This window comes from Maniola hyperantus, chromosome 16 (genome assembly GCF_902806685.2).
Source record: "Maniola hyperantus chromosome 16, iAphHyp1.2, whole genome shotgun sequence".
Classification (NCBI taxonomy): Eukaryota; Metazoa; Arthropoda; class Insecta; order Lepidoptera; family Nymphalidae; genus Maniola; species Maniola hyperantus.
Genome location: NC_048551.1, coordinates 6,064,330 through 6,080,076, shown reverse-complemented (window position 1 = coordinate 6,080,076; position 15,747 = coordinate 6,064,330). Strand labels below are relative to the sequence as shown.

Genomic DNA, 15,747 nt, shown 5'->3' with positions numbered 1-15,747 from the left:
ACGGATCGATTTTTGCATCTAATGGTTTTAAATATAAGTAAAATAATACAGTTAAAGTAGTGCAAATTAACATAGGCTTTTTATTTTGAAAAATTAAAGAGTTTCCACGGGATTTTTAAGGATCTAAATCCGCACGGACGAGTCGGGGACATCAGTTGGTTTGAATATAAAGTAAAATATGCAAATGGACTCCGAATTATGTGGAAACATAATACAACAGGCGTCAGCCGTCAAGTAGCGCAATTTTGTCCCGTTTATTTTCACAAGCGAGCTTACATGAAAGAAGCTTAGCACTTTGAAAATACTGCTCAGCGGGCGCAACCTTACTCGAGACCGGTTAAAGCTTAATCTCTTGTGTAACACCCTTAATTAACGTACTATTTCCCATTCGCCTCAGAAATTGCTCTATTGTATGAAATTTGTAACGTACTAAAATTCCTGGACCGCAACAGAGTTACTGGGGAATTATGAGTTTAATTTAATTAAGACATAACAGCACCTTTAATACCAATTAGTCACACAATCCGTGGTTTGGGCGTAGAGGGTAATTTGATATCGTAATGGGTTTACGTCGGATTTGTATGCCTCCTACTCCGGGCCGGCCAATCGCGTTCGAAAGCATTTCAACGTTGATGGCTTCACTGACTCATCATATTATATTAGTCACTTGTTGTGATTCCTATTTTACGACTATGCGACATCTATTTCATGTCTTTCAATGCTACGATTAATTGGATAATATTTTCACAATATCTGCCGAGTTTAAGTTATGTAAGAGAGCTGTGCAACAATTTTATTACAAAAATATGAGTAGGTACTATTTACATTCAGTAGGTAATCTTTGTGAATTTATTTACATCGGCAGCCCGAGCATAATAATTATTATTGTGATATAGCTCTGTCGCAACTTTTGCAATGTTTTGTCGATGAAATAGGTACAAGAAAGTATTGCCATATTATTAATAATTGTGCTTAGGGGGCAGTACGCATTTCCAGTTCTGCAAGCGCGTTGATTGCCGCTCATCAACTTGACCTTGATTACAAAGTAGTATAAACGGACAAAAAAAAAGATAAATCTGTTGCATACAAAAAACGAAACGTTGTAAAGCTGATTTATTGTGAGATGAAACAAAAGAAGGGCCTACTGTCCGTCACGGCAGGCGTGCTAATAAGCTCCTTACGTCAGTTAACGCAGGACCCAGGACCAGTATTATTTTTCTAAAAGATAGCATTGCGGGAGTTTTCAATATAATTGCCCCGCTTCCTTCAAGAGGCTGACAGCTCAAAGGGCACTTTGTGACGTGCTCATTGTCGGAACGCCCACGGTTTACCTTATTCAAAGATTTCGAAGTTTTTTTATTTAAATATTTGCGAGCCGGCAATAAGCAGCCTCTGTTTTGAGTATGAAATTTTAGCTCGAAGATTATATCGTGAGTTATTTTAACGTCTTTTGTAGCAAATATTTCATATTATTACTTATTATTATCTTAAAATATACATAATCCAAAAAAGGTGAATCGTGGATATTTTAGTCAAAATGTGAGAAAAATGTTCTTTCTGCGAAAATTGGTGTTTAAATATTTGCGTGAATATAGAATTCTGTAAGGCGCATCACACATCAGTAGAGCAGAGGTGCAGGATCGTTTTTTGACAGGTGACAATTCAAACTAAGGTTTATTAACTTTGACATATGTAAGTCCAGGCGAGCCTAAGTACGCCGCGCTTCCTTCAGATTTTTTTAAAGTAAACATTTTTCAACGGTATATCAAAGTACATAAAGTTGAGCATAATTTGATATTCAAAGAGACTCCACTCCTCTCTGTCTGTATGCGTCAGCCCTAAGACATCTACAGAGATCAGTTTATGAACCGAAAATTTTGGATGCCCAGTTAACCCATTTTATTATCCATTTAATTTATTATTAATTTATTTAATCTTTACAATCAAAGATAACAATCTTAAATTTTCAGTCTTACATGTTAATTAAACTTTTTTTTTTTTTTTTTAATCATAGATTGCTCTATTTGCCTCTGACGTGGTAATCAGAGTCTTTGGTATTACATTTTTATTATTTTTAAATGAAATAAAATCTAAGATTTTATTTCTATTTATATATTTCCTATTTAATATTTAATATTTATTTTATATTTTATTTCTATAGTTGGTCTTTTTACTTCATGTTATTATAACATGAAGTAAAGAGCCTTTGCTTTGTATAAAAGATGGTACATATATAATTTTTATATATATTTGTTAAGGTACTGGCCACAATAACATTATTGTGGCTAATATATAATAAGTATATTTATTTTGTTTATATTCATTATTTGTATTTTTATTTTATATATGTGCTATATGTTTTATAGCACATATATAAATACTTGATTATTTGTTTTGTCTTATTATTTGATGTATTTACAAAATTTTATTGTTCCTAGTGTAATATTGTCATCTAAAATTATTTCGGTTTCGAAGCGTATTTTTGCGAATCTCGGGCAATCCAGCAGCAAATGAAGTATATCTTCATTCACCTCTGGATCGCACTGGCACGATGGACTCGCCTTGCACTTGAATTTGTGCAAGTAGTATGCGAATCCACCGTGTCCCGATAGAACTTGTGTTGTGGTCGAGTCCAGTTTTATAGTCCGTATGATTTTGTAGGCGTTCCTGACGTCTGGCAGAAAAGCTTTTGTTGTGTTGGCGGTGTCGCCTTCACTATATCTCTTCTGCCAGACGTCGAGGGTAGCTTGTCTGATTTGTCGTTTTACATACGAAACGGGGCAGGCGTCGTAATCCGCTTTGCTTTTTTTGTGGAGAGCTGCCTGTTTGGCCAGCTCGTCAGCGCGTTCCTTGCCCTCGACGCCCACGTGAGCTTTGATCCAGTACAATCGTACTTCCTTGCCTTGTTGGCGGAGGTTTGCTATTTGCTTCCTTATTGCAAAGGCCAGGGGGTGAAATGACCTGTGGTTTCTCAGCGAGTCCAGTGATGACCTGGAGTCACTGAGAATGCACACCTCATCGTCCTTCCCCTTGGAGACTTTTTCAATTGCCCTTCGGAGAGCAAATAACTCCGCTTGAAACACGGTACAGTAAGGCTCTAGTCTCAGCTTCATGGAAGCCGTCTCCTTTCCGTCTTTCCATATTGAAATGGCCGCTCCGACTTTGTCCTCAATCTTACTCCCGTCGGTAAAAATGAGAGTGCCTTGCAGGTTGTGTGCCTCGACGGTTTCAGGTTGAAGATCTTCAAGGTTGGAATAGTCGACGGCAATGGTTTCCGCTGGATGCTCGGCCTCCAGGAAGCTGATTCGTTCCTCTAATTTCCTGTCTTCAGGTAGGCATCGAAGGGGACGACCGCGCTTCGCTTCGTACAGTTGAGCGTGCTCAGAGATTCGCAAGTCCAAAGGAATCAGTCCGGCCAGAACTAGCGCCGCGTGCAGTGATACCGTCCTATAGGACTTGCAAATCTTTTGAGCGAAGCCTCGTTGTATTATGTTAAGTTGCTTTTGGATAATTATCTTCTCGGCAGCTTTGGCCCAAACGCTAGCAGCATACATAACAATTGGCTCGATGACGGCCACGTAAATCGTTCTTATGACTTCCGGGTTTAACCCCCACGTAGTCCTGGCCGTTCGGGCCAATTGTTTGTAAATATTTAAAGCTTTGACTGCAGTGTTTGCTACATGTTTATTGAAGGTTAATTTTTCGTCTATTGTTAGGCCTAATATTTTAATTTCTTTGGTGAGTAAGATTTCTGTGCCGTTCATCTTTAATTTTGGTGTTTGGTATTTAAGTTTCTTCGTCAGGATCATGGCATGGGTTTTTTGCGCTGCAAATTTTAATTTGTTTTCTGCACCCCAAGCGTTTATAAGGTCCAAGGTTTCGTTTGCCTTATTTTGGATGCACTGCGAGTCCTTCCCGGAAAACACAAGAACAACGTCGTCCGCGAAGGCCTGGCGGTATACCCCTTTTTTGTCCAGATCATTGAGTAGAGGGTTCAACAGGAGGTTCCAAAAGATGGGTCCCCCTATCGAACCCTGCACGCATCCCTTTGTTGTCGGTTTTATTACCGTTTTGCCCGCGTAGGTTACTTGGACCTGCCTGTTTTCGAAATAGCTGTTTATCAGGCGTTTTAAGTTTTTGGGGCAGTCCATTTTATGAAGCTGATCCTTGATGGCCGGCCACCAGGCGCTGTCGAAGGCGCCCTCTATGTCTAGTGAGATCAGGATAACAATGTTCTTGTTGTTTATTTGTTCCCTTATATGGTTCACCAGATCACAGAGAGCGTCCTCCGTGCTGCGCTGGGGGACGAAGCCATATTGCCTGGTGTTTAATTTTGGCAAGATGTGATATTTTAGCCTAGTTATAAGCATCTTTTCCAGTATTTTGCCGAAGATTGACAAGAGCCCTATTGGTCTGTAAGATTTGGGATGGTTGTAGTCTGTTTTGCCCGGCTTTCTTAATACGACAATCGTGGCCACCTTCCAAAGACTCGGGAACAGAGACAACTCCAAACATTTATTTGCTATACTCAGGAAAAGCCCCGGGTCGTGGTTTATGGCGGCGGTGCAGATATCTGCCGTGAGGCCGTCCGAGCCCAGAGCCTTCTTTGGGTTGAAGCTATTTACTGCGTGCTGTAGTTCAGTTTCGGTAAAGTGAGGATCGTCTATGCCCCCGTCGTTTTGGATGGATGTGCGCCCTCTGATTTCGGTGTGTTTCGGGGTGTCTTCCAGGACGTTGTCATCGGGGAAGAAGATCGATGTTATGTATTCGGCAGAGTCTGAACTATAATTAAACTATACTAATGAATTAAACTATATTATAAATACCTCCAAGTTAACGCTTAATAATTTAAATAGATTGGATGATATTCATTTTGGTCAACCTAAATTCTGCAAGTGGGACAACTTTTAGTATATTTTAAATACTCTTCAAGGCATTTCAAGCAAAATACGTGCCCACAATTGGTCGAAGCCAAAGGGTTTGTTTCCAATTCTGCAGAACAAATAGGGCAGGTACATCTTCTTGGGTGTGCTGATTCTACAACTACGCTTGGATCGGCTTCATCTTCTGATTCTTCCAATATTATGCCTGGATCGGCTACATCTTCTACCCTTACATCTGCTGGATAAGGTTAGTACCGAGAGACTTATGTAAAGAATTGAGACGACCATAATACTGCCACGGCAATGACGGTGTTTAAAATGAAATCGAACTGAATTTGAATACAAAAAGGTCGATTATGATGATGTCTGTTTTGTTTGTTCTCTTTTTTATTACAGAAAAACATAGTTATAAACTAAATCTATCCAACTTGTGTTTTATTTTGGCTAACGTTTTATAACGTGATATTAAGGGATACCGTAATAATTCCTTTACGATACGCCGGTATACGGTGTTTCAGTTCTCAAATATAAAATGCTCCAATGGCAATAAAACTAAATTGCAGCTGTAAAATATCGTAATTAATGTAACTAATACCAGTAATTGACTTCCATACAGAATACGGAATCGTAAAATGTTTCTTCTGACAATCATAATATCAATTTACCATTTAAATTAATTAGTCGGTTTTGTGTGTTGGCTAATAATTTATGAGCACAAACAAAGGTTGTATTCGGGTCGGGTTCAGAGATATTATCGGTTGTCTATATGCTCAAATTTCTACAGAAATCGTTTGACAGGGCTAACAAAAAAAACCAAAAGTGAGACCATTCTTGGGTGTAACTTGATATTGCTCATTCGGTTGTTTTCCGGCTGTTTGGGTATAAGATTACACGCAATTTATTTCAATATGGCAATTGAATTTACGAACAGCACTCAAACAGTTTAAGGAGCGTATTTTATGGTTTTATGTGTTTTTGGTTTGTTTGCAATCTCCTTCAACGGGAGTCAAATGATATTTCATATTTTTGAAACGACAAGTAGGTAGGTATGTGTGAGTGTTTTTATCTTGAGAATTTTAATAATCTTACTTAACTTTATAACTTAAAGTATGTCCACTTTCATTCTCACCTTCTATTTTTTTATACATATTTTTGCTAAGTAAAACATTATCTATCTTTAGTGAAGTCTTCCGAAAATCTCGTTTCATAGTTCTAGTTAATGTGGTTTCAGTTTTATAAAATGTAATTTATCTGTCTAGACTTTGCTCTTAATATTAAAGACATACTATAAGAAAGAACCTACGTGGAAAAAATGGGACACCTGCTAGCTGAACAGTTTTTATTGCCATGTTAGATTATTATTATCTGCTTGTCTACGAATCTTGCTTTAATTAACATATTATCTAAACAGGTATATTTAATTAATTATTAAAATTATGCCCGCGAATTTATCCGAGTGAAAGTAGGTTTTTAAAAAATCCGGGGAGACTTAGATTTTTCCGGGCTAAATGTTATTAATTATTTTATATTAATATTATACTTATATTAATCTTCAGGTCTTTAACTAAATCCATGCAAACAATCACGTCGATCACTTGGTTACGGCATGCTTCAAGGACAAACCAACAAAGGAACGCACTTTTGCATTTATTATACACTAACTTATGCCAGTGACTTTGTCCACGTGGGCAATTTCAAACCCCTATTTTATCCCCTTAGGGGTTGAATTTTCATAAATCCTTTCTTAGCAGATATCTACGTCGGGCAGTCTGCACGCCAAATTTCAGCCCAATCCGTCTAATAAAACGTCAGTAGTTTGAACTGTGCGTAGATAGATCAGTCAGTCAGTCAGTCAGTCAGCTTTTCCTTTGATATGTTTAGATAGTAGTGATTAAGAGCCTTTCAACTCGTAAAAAAAGTCGTCGTCATCATCATCATGAGTCACGCTCAATCCATTGCCACTACCACTATTGCCACTATTACTATTGAACACGGGTCTCCTCTCAGAATAATAAAGAAAGAAAAAAGTGCATAGGTTCAATTCAACTTTAAATTCAATTACATTTTTATCTAAGCCATCCTTAACGTTTTCTCCGTTTCCTCGATTATCTATATCGTTACAATTATCGATGGCTTGCGGACGGCAGATTGCAATCTCCGTTGGGTTAGTTTAATCCACAGATTTATGGCCCCGACTACCACACTTTAATCCGTTCTATAAGAAAAACTAAATTACTTCACTGAACTTCTGTAATACGATTTGGGATCAGGGTTTGCGACCTCTGGAAACCTAATTCCGGGGATGAAACTTGTGAGATTTGGGTTAGATAAGAATTGGTATTTTCATGGTAAGGCTAAAAGTTTTTTTGTTAAGCTGATATCAAATTTTTACGTGTCTAATATACCTATTCATTGTGAACTGTGAAGTAATAGCAGCTCAATCATTATATTACTGATATAATATGATGCAATACTTGTGCAATACAATGCGTCTTAGACGTAGTCAATACGAATAGGAAATTTTAACTTGGTCATTAGTTTTGTCGTTAAATATCGCAAGCAGAGTGGCGCAGTGGAAGCGTGCTGGGCCCATAACCCAGAGGTCCGTGGATCGAAACCACGCTCTGCTAATATCACACTATTTTGCATTATTTATACTACGCAATAGTAGTAAGTATTAATATTATTTTTAAATTTTTTAAATAAAACTAATTAAGAGTTAATATTTTACTAGTCATTACTTTTGTGTAAAATCAAAATATTAAAAAAACCGACTTCCAAAACCACTACAAAGTAAAAAATAACTTTTGTTTCCACACGTGTATGTATGTATGAAGTCGGGCGAGCATAATAAAAGAAACTAAAAATCAAAGTGTGAAGCTCGCCCGACTTCAACATACATACACGTGTAGAAACAAAAGTTATTTTTTACTTTGTAGTGGTTTTGGAAGTCGGTTTTTTTAATATTTTTTTTACTTACACAATATTAGTATTAATATTATTTTTATACTTGGAGGTAATAAATTTTTTTTTTACTAGCCATTGCTTTTGACAACACCTCTCACGCATTCCTAGTTCCTAAGGTTAACTGGGAGATAAGGTGCTCACCATCTTTTGTGACTTCGGCTGTACAATAATGTGAAAAACGAGTAATTTTGTCACTATTGGTAGTTTGAAGGGGCCTAGTACAAGCAGAGTGGCGCAGTGGAAGCGTGCTGGGCCCATAACCCAGAGGTCCGTGGATCGAAACCACGCTCTGCTAAAATTTAATATACTTTTTGCTTTTTTTTTGTTATATCGCATAAAATTTACAGCCTTTAATACTGCTCTTTCTATTATTAAACAGAAAAAGATTGTCTTTTTAAAATTAGAACTCAACAGTCTACTTAATAAAATAAACATCAAACAAGCATACATTCTCATTTCTCACCGCTTTGGGATATAAAAAAAGCACTAACAGGATTCATAAACTCAAGTCGGAAACAGTTTGCTTTTCTACTTACTGTTAATTAACACACCTTGCATTTATCCGGTATTAAATCTTCCCATTCTTATTGGAACACCTAATACCCGTTACTTCGTCAGCGGAAAGCTATGCAAACTTCTCGTTATGTTTTGTCTATTGATAGGTACACGCTTCGTGTAAAAATTTCACTCGAAGGACTATATTTTATTATGCATTAGGGTCTTTGACTGTAGTAATAAAATTAACAGATTTTTTGTATAGCGGTACATGTATGGGGCTAGAATTCATTATGAAAGAGAATAATTTTAAAAAATACGCTTTTATGACGTCACTAATTAATAACCTATTTTAAAAATGAATAAAAATCAACAAAAAATAACGTCATTTTATTGCTACAGCCCATGACCCTATTGAAATGTTCTTTGCTAACTTACCAAAATGTCTTTAATTACAACTTAGGCATTATATTTTTTTAATTATGCAATTACTTACTGATATTTAGTAAGTAGGAGTAGTAGATAGGTACATAAGTATTTTGTTTTTGGAGCATGAAAATTGGAATTGCAGAAGGAGCTAAAATTGTACGTTCTGTAATAAAAAATAAGTCTTTGAGAGAAACATTGAAACATTTTTTCCACAAGTTTACCCAAGTTTAGGCCTTGCTTTTGTATATGTTTAATATTTATACAAGTACTTTTTCTATTACGTATTGTGTATATCATGAGCGTGTAATAAAGCGTTGATATTCATGATTATTATCAATAAAATACCATCACATAAAACTAAATACCTTAGTTATAGGAACGCGTTTGATCTATTTTGGGGGGAAAAATATCGTGGATTTGCTATAAAATTTTTGTTTGGTACTAAAAACTTTCTTTCACGTCCTTATTATAATAAAAAGACGGCTTGGATTCATATTTTTAGATATTTTACGACAAACAAGCTTGAAACTGTGTTTAGACACAAAACGATCATTACTTTACTGCAGCCCAAGCACAATCAGCGAGAGAACAGTAACTCGCGGCTTTTTCATCGAAAAAGTGGAGCAAAATCAGCGGGAGAGATGTGTTGCATCGATTGCTAAAATTTTTATAATATCTTCAAGGATATCTGAAAACCCATAGACACGATATAGATAATAATTTGAAGAGCGTTCTACAAAATTTCATTAAGTTCAATTGCTTAACTATTCAAATTTCAAATAACAACAAAACTTCGTATGTATGAGGCGCACTCACGAAACACTCCCCTTGAAAAAATAAGAAAATTACACAAGTCGCAACATGGAATATACAAACAAAATATTGGTTATTATTCATGATGTAGTGCAATTTGATTCCGACGTCGACAAGACCGCTTATGTTGCTAAATTGTGAATAAAATCGGCCATGATTTATTTGAGACGCCAAAATATTCACACGTGTAATATTTTTGACGGGAAGTGAGTTGTGAAATGGAATCTGAGAATTATGCTTCCCTTTTTCAATGCAAAGAAGCTTTGATGCTTACGCTTTTTGTGATAAATAAAATTGTACAAACGAATTATTAAAATGTACATAAAATATTTTTTATTATTGGTATTGATACGAGATTGTAAGTACACATAGACTCATCATCAACAACAGTCGGTTGACATCCACTGTTAGAAATACCTACCTACCTAATGAGCACCCGTCACAACCGTTTCTCATCCTTCCTCATTCAGCCAAAGTTCATCCGACATTACTTACCATAATTAAGTCAATTATATGTAGGTATCGTAGAAAACTGATTAAAGTTGGTTCGATTTAGTCGGCGACAATAGGATACAGGACAATCCGATATTTGACAGATGGAACGATAAAACATGCGAGTGAACATACGTTAATTAAAATGGACGACAATTTGCTTAGGGATAACATTAAGTTACACGTTGTTGGATAAAAATCGGTCTCAGATAAAAATAGGCGTCTACTTTAGCTTTTATCATAATATTTTCTACTCCTTTTGGTGTACTGTAAGATTTTTGGTAATAATTTTTACGTTTTAAAACACACACAGTCATAGTTTGTACAGCATAATGCTTGTTAAATATGTATTAATTGAGATAGTAATATCATATTACAAAGCTGAATATTAAATTCGTTGTGTAAATTGGAGTTATTTATGCACTAATCAACAAATTAGATCACTATATTTTATGAGTTAAAATAAATATTCTAGGTGCATAAATATTGAAATAGCCGGTTAGATACTAGTTTATGTTATAATTTGCAAATGTCGACCATAAACAGTCATAGTGGGGCTATGAAAACAGTTAGATACGTCATATAGATAAATAATATCGTTTCTGATTTGAACCGGTAGCATATGGAATGCCTTTGTGGTATCAGTTTCCCCTCCACTTTTAATATAGATAATTTCAAGACAAGCACGCATCTTTAGCCCTAGAACCTCACCCGAACTTGCGAACAAGTATCTCGCTTCCTGGCTCGTCACTCTTTGCGGCCTCTTGAGCGAATAAAAACAATTATGTTTATAAAAACAATTATGTTTTTATTAAAGACTATTAAAATTTTTCTTAAAAACTTTTGTTTTATTAAAAACTTTCTTTGACAAGCTAGTTTTTCAATTTTGTTCATTTTAGGGCAATGATTTTAGTTTTAAACCAAATCATAGAATCTAACTGCTAGACTAGGGGCACATGTGCACAAAACTCATAGATTGTTTTTTTGCAATATAGCGCGCCTTTTTTTCTCTTAAATAAATAAGTTGGATCTGGTAGGTTATTTGGCAAAGGTCTAGCACAAGCAGAGTGGCGCAGTGGAAGCGTGCTGGGCCCATAACCCAGAGGTCCGTGGATCGAAACCATGCTCTGCTATCTAATTGCAAGATTCTTTTACTTCGTTTTGCAATTTATCTATCCATTTCAAAAAAACTTTACTTTACTATAAGTACAGATTTTTAATTTTTCGAATCATTTTAGCATATCACTACTTAACTTTAATATTATTGTAAAGGCGAAAGTGTGTTATTATATTGGTTTGTCCGTCAATCACGCTGCAAAGGAGCAACGAACGGATGTGAACGTGATTTTTTGCATTGATATAGTAAAAAACGTGTATAAAGCGTAGGTAGGGACACGTTTTGACAGGGACATAACAATAATACCTATTATGTTACTTTTTATCTCGGCAGATCGAAGAATTCCTAGAGGATTTAAAAAACCTAAATCCACGTGGACAAAGTCGCAGGCATTAGCTAGTAGCCTATATTTATTAATTTGAGAGCGGCGTTTTTGACGATCAACCCGAATTGAAACTACCTACCTGGGATATCCCATAGTCGGCATGCTTATCATTTCAAAGCAATAATGTTTACGATTCCCGTCTACATAGGTACAATAGGATTACGCAACCAATTTCAACGAAGTAATAGTCTCAGCATATTTGCTCGACTTTGGCTTTTATTGTGTTTAAACTTTAAACTGATTCCTGCAATTCATTTTTTCCCGTCCCACCCGTAAAGAGCCGCCACATTGCGCCAGGAGACCGTCATTATTGAAATGTCTGAGTTTGAGACCACCCGCGACACACAGATAAGTAGTTGAGAAAGCATTTTTTGCGGTAATCCGAACGCATACATACGAACACAAGAGATAAGCAGCTTTAAGATTGATACTGCATAGTGCATGACTCATAGATTTTATCACACTTTTCATGACTAAGATAAGTAAATTTTGGACCACACTTTACCTATAGTTCTATACTAATATTTTAAAGAGCTAATGTTTGTAAGTTTGTTTGTAGGGAGTAATCTCTGAAACTACTGAACCGATTTTGAAAATTCATCCACCAGTAGAAAGCTACGTTATTTCTGAGTGATATAGGCTTTTATTTTTAAAAACTTAGAGAAAAAATCGTCTCATCTGTAAGCTTTCGTGGCGTGCGCTGCGTAAATAGTTAAAGTTACAGGAAAACAATGTTCGGTGGAATTGTTCCTCTTAAATAGTTCTAAAAAAATCCGCGGTAACATATATTTCTCTTTTACGGTAGGTTCACAATAACAATTTTTATGTTTTTCAAATGTGGTCTAAAACAAAGGTCGATGGTGCTTTTTGTTTGGTTTTTGTTACAACAAATCAGGTTCTTTTATTTTTATTCTTAATATATCATTTATTTTATTTAATCTATCTCCTTTCCTATTCAAAATTCCCTCCAAATTACGAGCCGCGTGGAATGGAACGCAACCGAATAAAAAATCCAAGCTGGCGAAAAGCACTCGAACGCGAGCCCACGCTGCTCCAAAAAGGTTTAAGTTTTGGACAAAAATGTGAACAATAAAATCCGAATAAAACTATCCGCTGGCCAGCAAGTGTCGTGAGTGTGTGACGGCAACTACAGAAGAAATCTAAAACCCTAGTGCATCCATAAGTGCAGCGCCGGAGACAAAGTACGTAATCCTGTTGTCTTATTTAATTATCCCTGGTGCCTTTCCCAATATTTAACATTTGGTCCTTCGTTCGCGAATGCATCGAATTTTCGGTGTATAAAAAACTGGTAGTTATCCTATGGGGTTGCATATCGTCACACGGGAATATCTTGGGTCAATCGGGGTAAAGTTCACGAAAATACACTCTACAAGCCATGTTTATTACGATATATGTGTATTATATCGAGTGTAGTATATAATAAATCCCTTATTTAAATGGTTGTAGTATATAATACGATATATATCTACATTTAAAATAGCACCGTGTGACGCTCTTGTTAGAACTTAGAATTGTGTAACAAAAGCTAAGCATGCTTTCGTTCGTTTCTACTTTAAAATAGAAACGAAGATGGCGTAGGGGCTATTTATGGTTAAATTTCTATTTTGGGAATCGGATTGCGTCATCGCGTGGGGCGAGCGCGGATTCTAGGAATTTAGCTGTTCAAATTGGAATTAAGGGATACTACACACGGGCGTATTAAAAGGTTTGGTTATTTTTTCGGAATAATTTTTCCCTAATAAGTTAAGGGTTATGTTTTGGCTTATTAGGAATTTCTTGGGAAGTAAGGGTCACGGCACACTAGTGCGCGTTTATTAAAATGTTTGGTTTAGTTGTTGGAAGCATTTTTCTCTAATAAGCTTTGGTCGGAATTTCGCTTATTAGATATTTCTTTGGAAATAAGGGCCGCTCCACACTAGCCAGATTTATTCAAGGTTTTGGAATTCTTGTAGGAGCACTTTCCCTAATAGGTTTAGGATAGATTTCACCTATTAGGTATTTCGTTGGAAATAAGGGTTGCTTCACATTAGTGCAGGTGTATTGCAAATTGTAGTTTATGTGTGGGACGCATGTTTCCCTAATAATGGTAATTTGTGGTTGTCCTTATTAGGTATTTTCTATTTTTGAAAATAAGGGCGGTTCCGCACTGAGCTAATTTTGGAAAATTGTCTTGGGTTTATTAATATTGGAATTAATCATTGGTGCTTTGATTGGTTAATTAGGGTTGCTTTAGTCTTAAAATATTAAGGTAATTAATTATTAAACTTGAACCATGGGTGGAAAAAAGTTAATGACTAAAGTGCGTTATGATATGACCGTTTCTAATTTTGAGACAATACGCTCTCTCTCTCAGGTGGTGTTGGCTTCAAATGAAAATAAGCTTTTATTTAAAGCTAGATGTGCTGATTTGGAAAAACTATTTGAGGATTTTCAGGAATTGCATGTCCAATTGGCAGCGGAATCGGGACCGGAGTTTGATCAGGAAAAACACATGTTAGTGTTCAAAGAAATTAGTAATTCTTACTATACATCTAAGGCGAAATATGCCGAACTTTTTGAGGACTCGGAGCTGCCAAGGGCGACTGCAAGTAAAAGCGATGATTCAACAAATCAATCGTATAAACCGAATCTGTTACTACCTAAGGTGCAAATTCCAAGCTTTAGTGGTAAGATAGAGGAATATGAGTATTTTATGGATTTGTTCTTAGCAATGGTAGGGAATGATAATCAGTTGTCTAGCACACAAAAAATCTATTATTTGTGCGGGGCTCTGAGTGGAGAGGCGAAGAGTTTGGTACAACATTTGTCAATTACCGGGGAAAATTATCCGGTTGTGCTGGATATTTTAAAGTCAAGGTATGGCAACCCAAGGTTGCAGGCCGATAAATTACTTCACACTATGATGTCGGCGTCTCCGGCAACAAAAAATTTGGGTTCTTTAAAATCTTTTTTAAATGTGTTGATGGAGACTAGCAAAGGACTGCAAAAGTTAAAGTTCCCGACGGAAGAATGGTCCTATTTGCTGTTGTATATTAACTTAAACAAATTAGACATTACGCTTAAGCGTCAATTCGAAGATAAATTTGGGGGAGGCCAGGGGTTGCCAACCTTTGAAAATTTAATCACTTTTTTAACCAAGGAGGTTCAAATTCTAGAGACTACTAATTCAAGTTCAAGGGGTACCAGCTCAACAAATTCTACTCAGCAGCATAAAGTGCACGTGGCTTATTCAAGAAACCAAACGCAAAAACAGTCGATTCAGTGTATTCTATGTAACGGGGTTCATTATTTAAATCACTGTGAGAAATTTAATAAGCTGAATGTAGCAGCACGGAAAAACTTTATTATTGAAAAACGGTTGTGTTTTCGGTGTTTTCATCGGCATCATATTAATGAATGTAAGGTCAAATTATCTTGCGGGACCTGTAATTCTCGGAAACATCATTCTTTGCTTCATTTGGATGAGGGGTCTGTAGGGAGCGGCTCTACTGACTCTGGTTCGGCTCCACCGGGTACGGGGGGTTCTAAATTGGGTTCACCGAATGTGGGAAAGTCAGATGCGGTTAATGTTTTGCATTCAGCAGCGATAGGTGCTCGGCGCACGGTTTTATTGTCTACAGCTTTGGTGCATATCTTGGACAAATATGGAAATTATCATGAAGTCCGTGCTTTGTTGGATAGCGGTAGCCAAAGTACCTTTATTTCGGAAAAATGTATATCCCGGTTGGGATTGAGGGTTCAAAAATCGGGTTCTGTGGATGTACGGGGGGTAGGGGGAAGCCTGTTATCCGGGTATAAAGGCTGTGTTACAGTCAGGATTACCCCACGTCACGTTGATAACCCAGTGTTGGTGACAACCGCTTTGGTATTGAATAAGGTAGCGGATGATCTGCCTAGTTGGTCATTACCCAGTCAGTTGATGGACTGCTATCCGGGGCTGCATTTGGCTGATGATCAATTTTTTAAAAGCGCCAAAATTGACATGCTCATTGGGGCGGATCTCCTGGGGGACATTTTTCTGGGTGGAGAGATTATCCGACCTGAGGGGTTGCCATGGGCCATGAATACCATATTTGGTTATATTTTACAGGGGGCATGTCAAGTTAATAGGGAATCTAAATCCTCGGTACAAGTTTATTTTGCTA

General features: G+C 36.6%; 3 non-coding genes across 3 annotated transcripts; all 3 read left to right on the top strand.

The window, feature by feature from the left end:
* Positions 1-7,441: 7,441 nt before the first annotated feature.
* Positions 7,442-7,513, top strand: TRNAM-CAU (transfer RNA methionine (anticodon CAU)). The gene has a single exon. It is a non-coding gene; the product is annotated as a tRNA-Met (tRNA).
* A 560-nt stretch (positions 7,514-8,073) lies between these two features.
* On the top strand, positions 8,074-8,145 carry TRNAM-CAU (transfer RNA methionine (anticodon CAU)). The gene has a single exon. It is a non-coding gene; the product is annotated as a tRNA-Met (tRNA).
* A 2,995-nt stretch (positions 8,146-11,140) lies between these two features.
* On the top strand, positions 11,141-11,212 carry TRNAM-CAU (transfer RNA methionine (anticodon CAU)). Its single transcript has one exon. It is a non-coding gene; the product is annotated as a tRNA-Met (tRNA).
* The last annotated feature ends 4,535 nt before the right edge of the window (positions 11,213-15,747 follow it).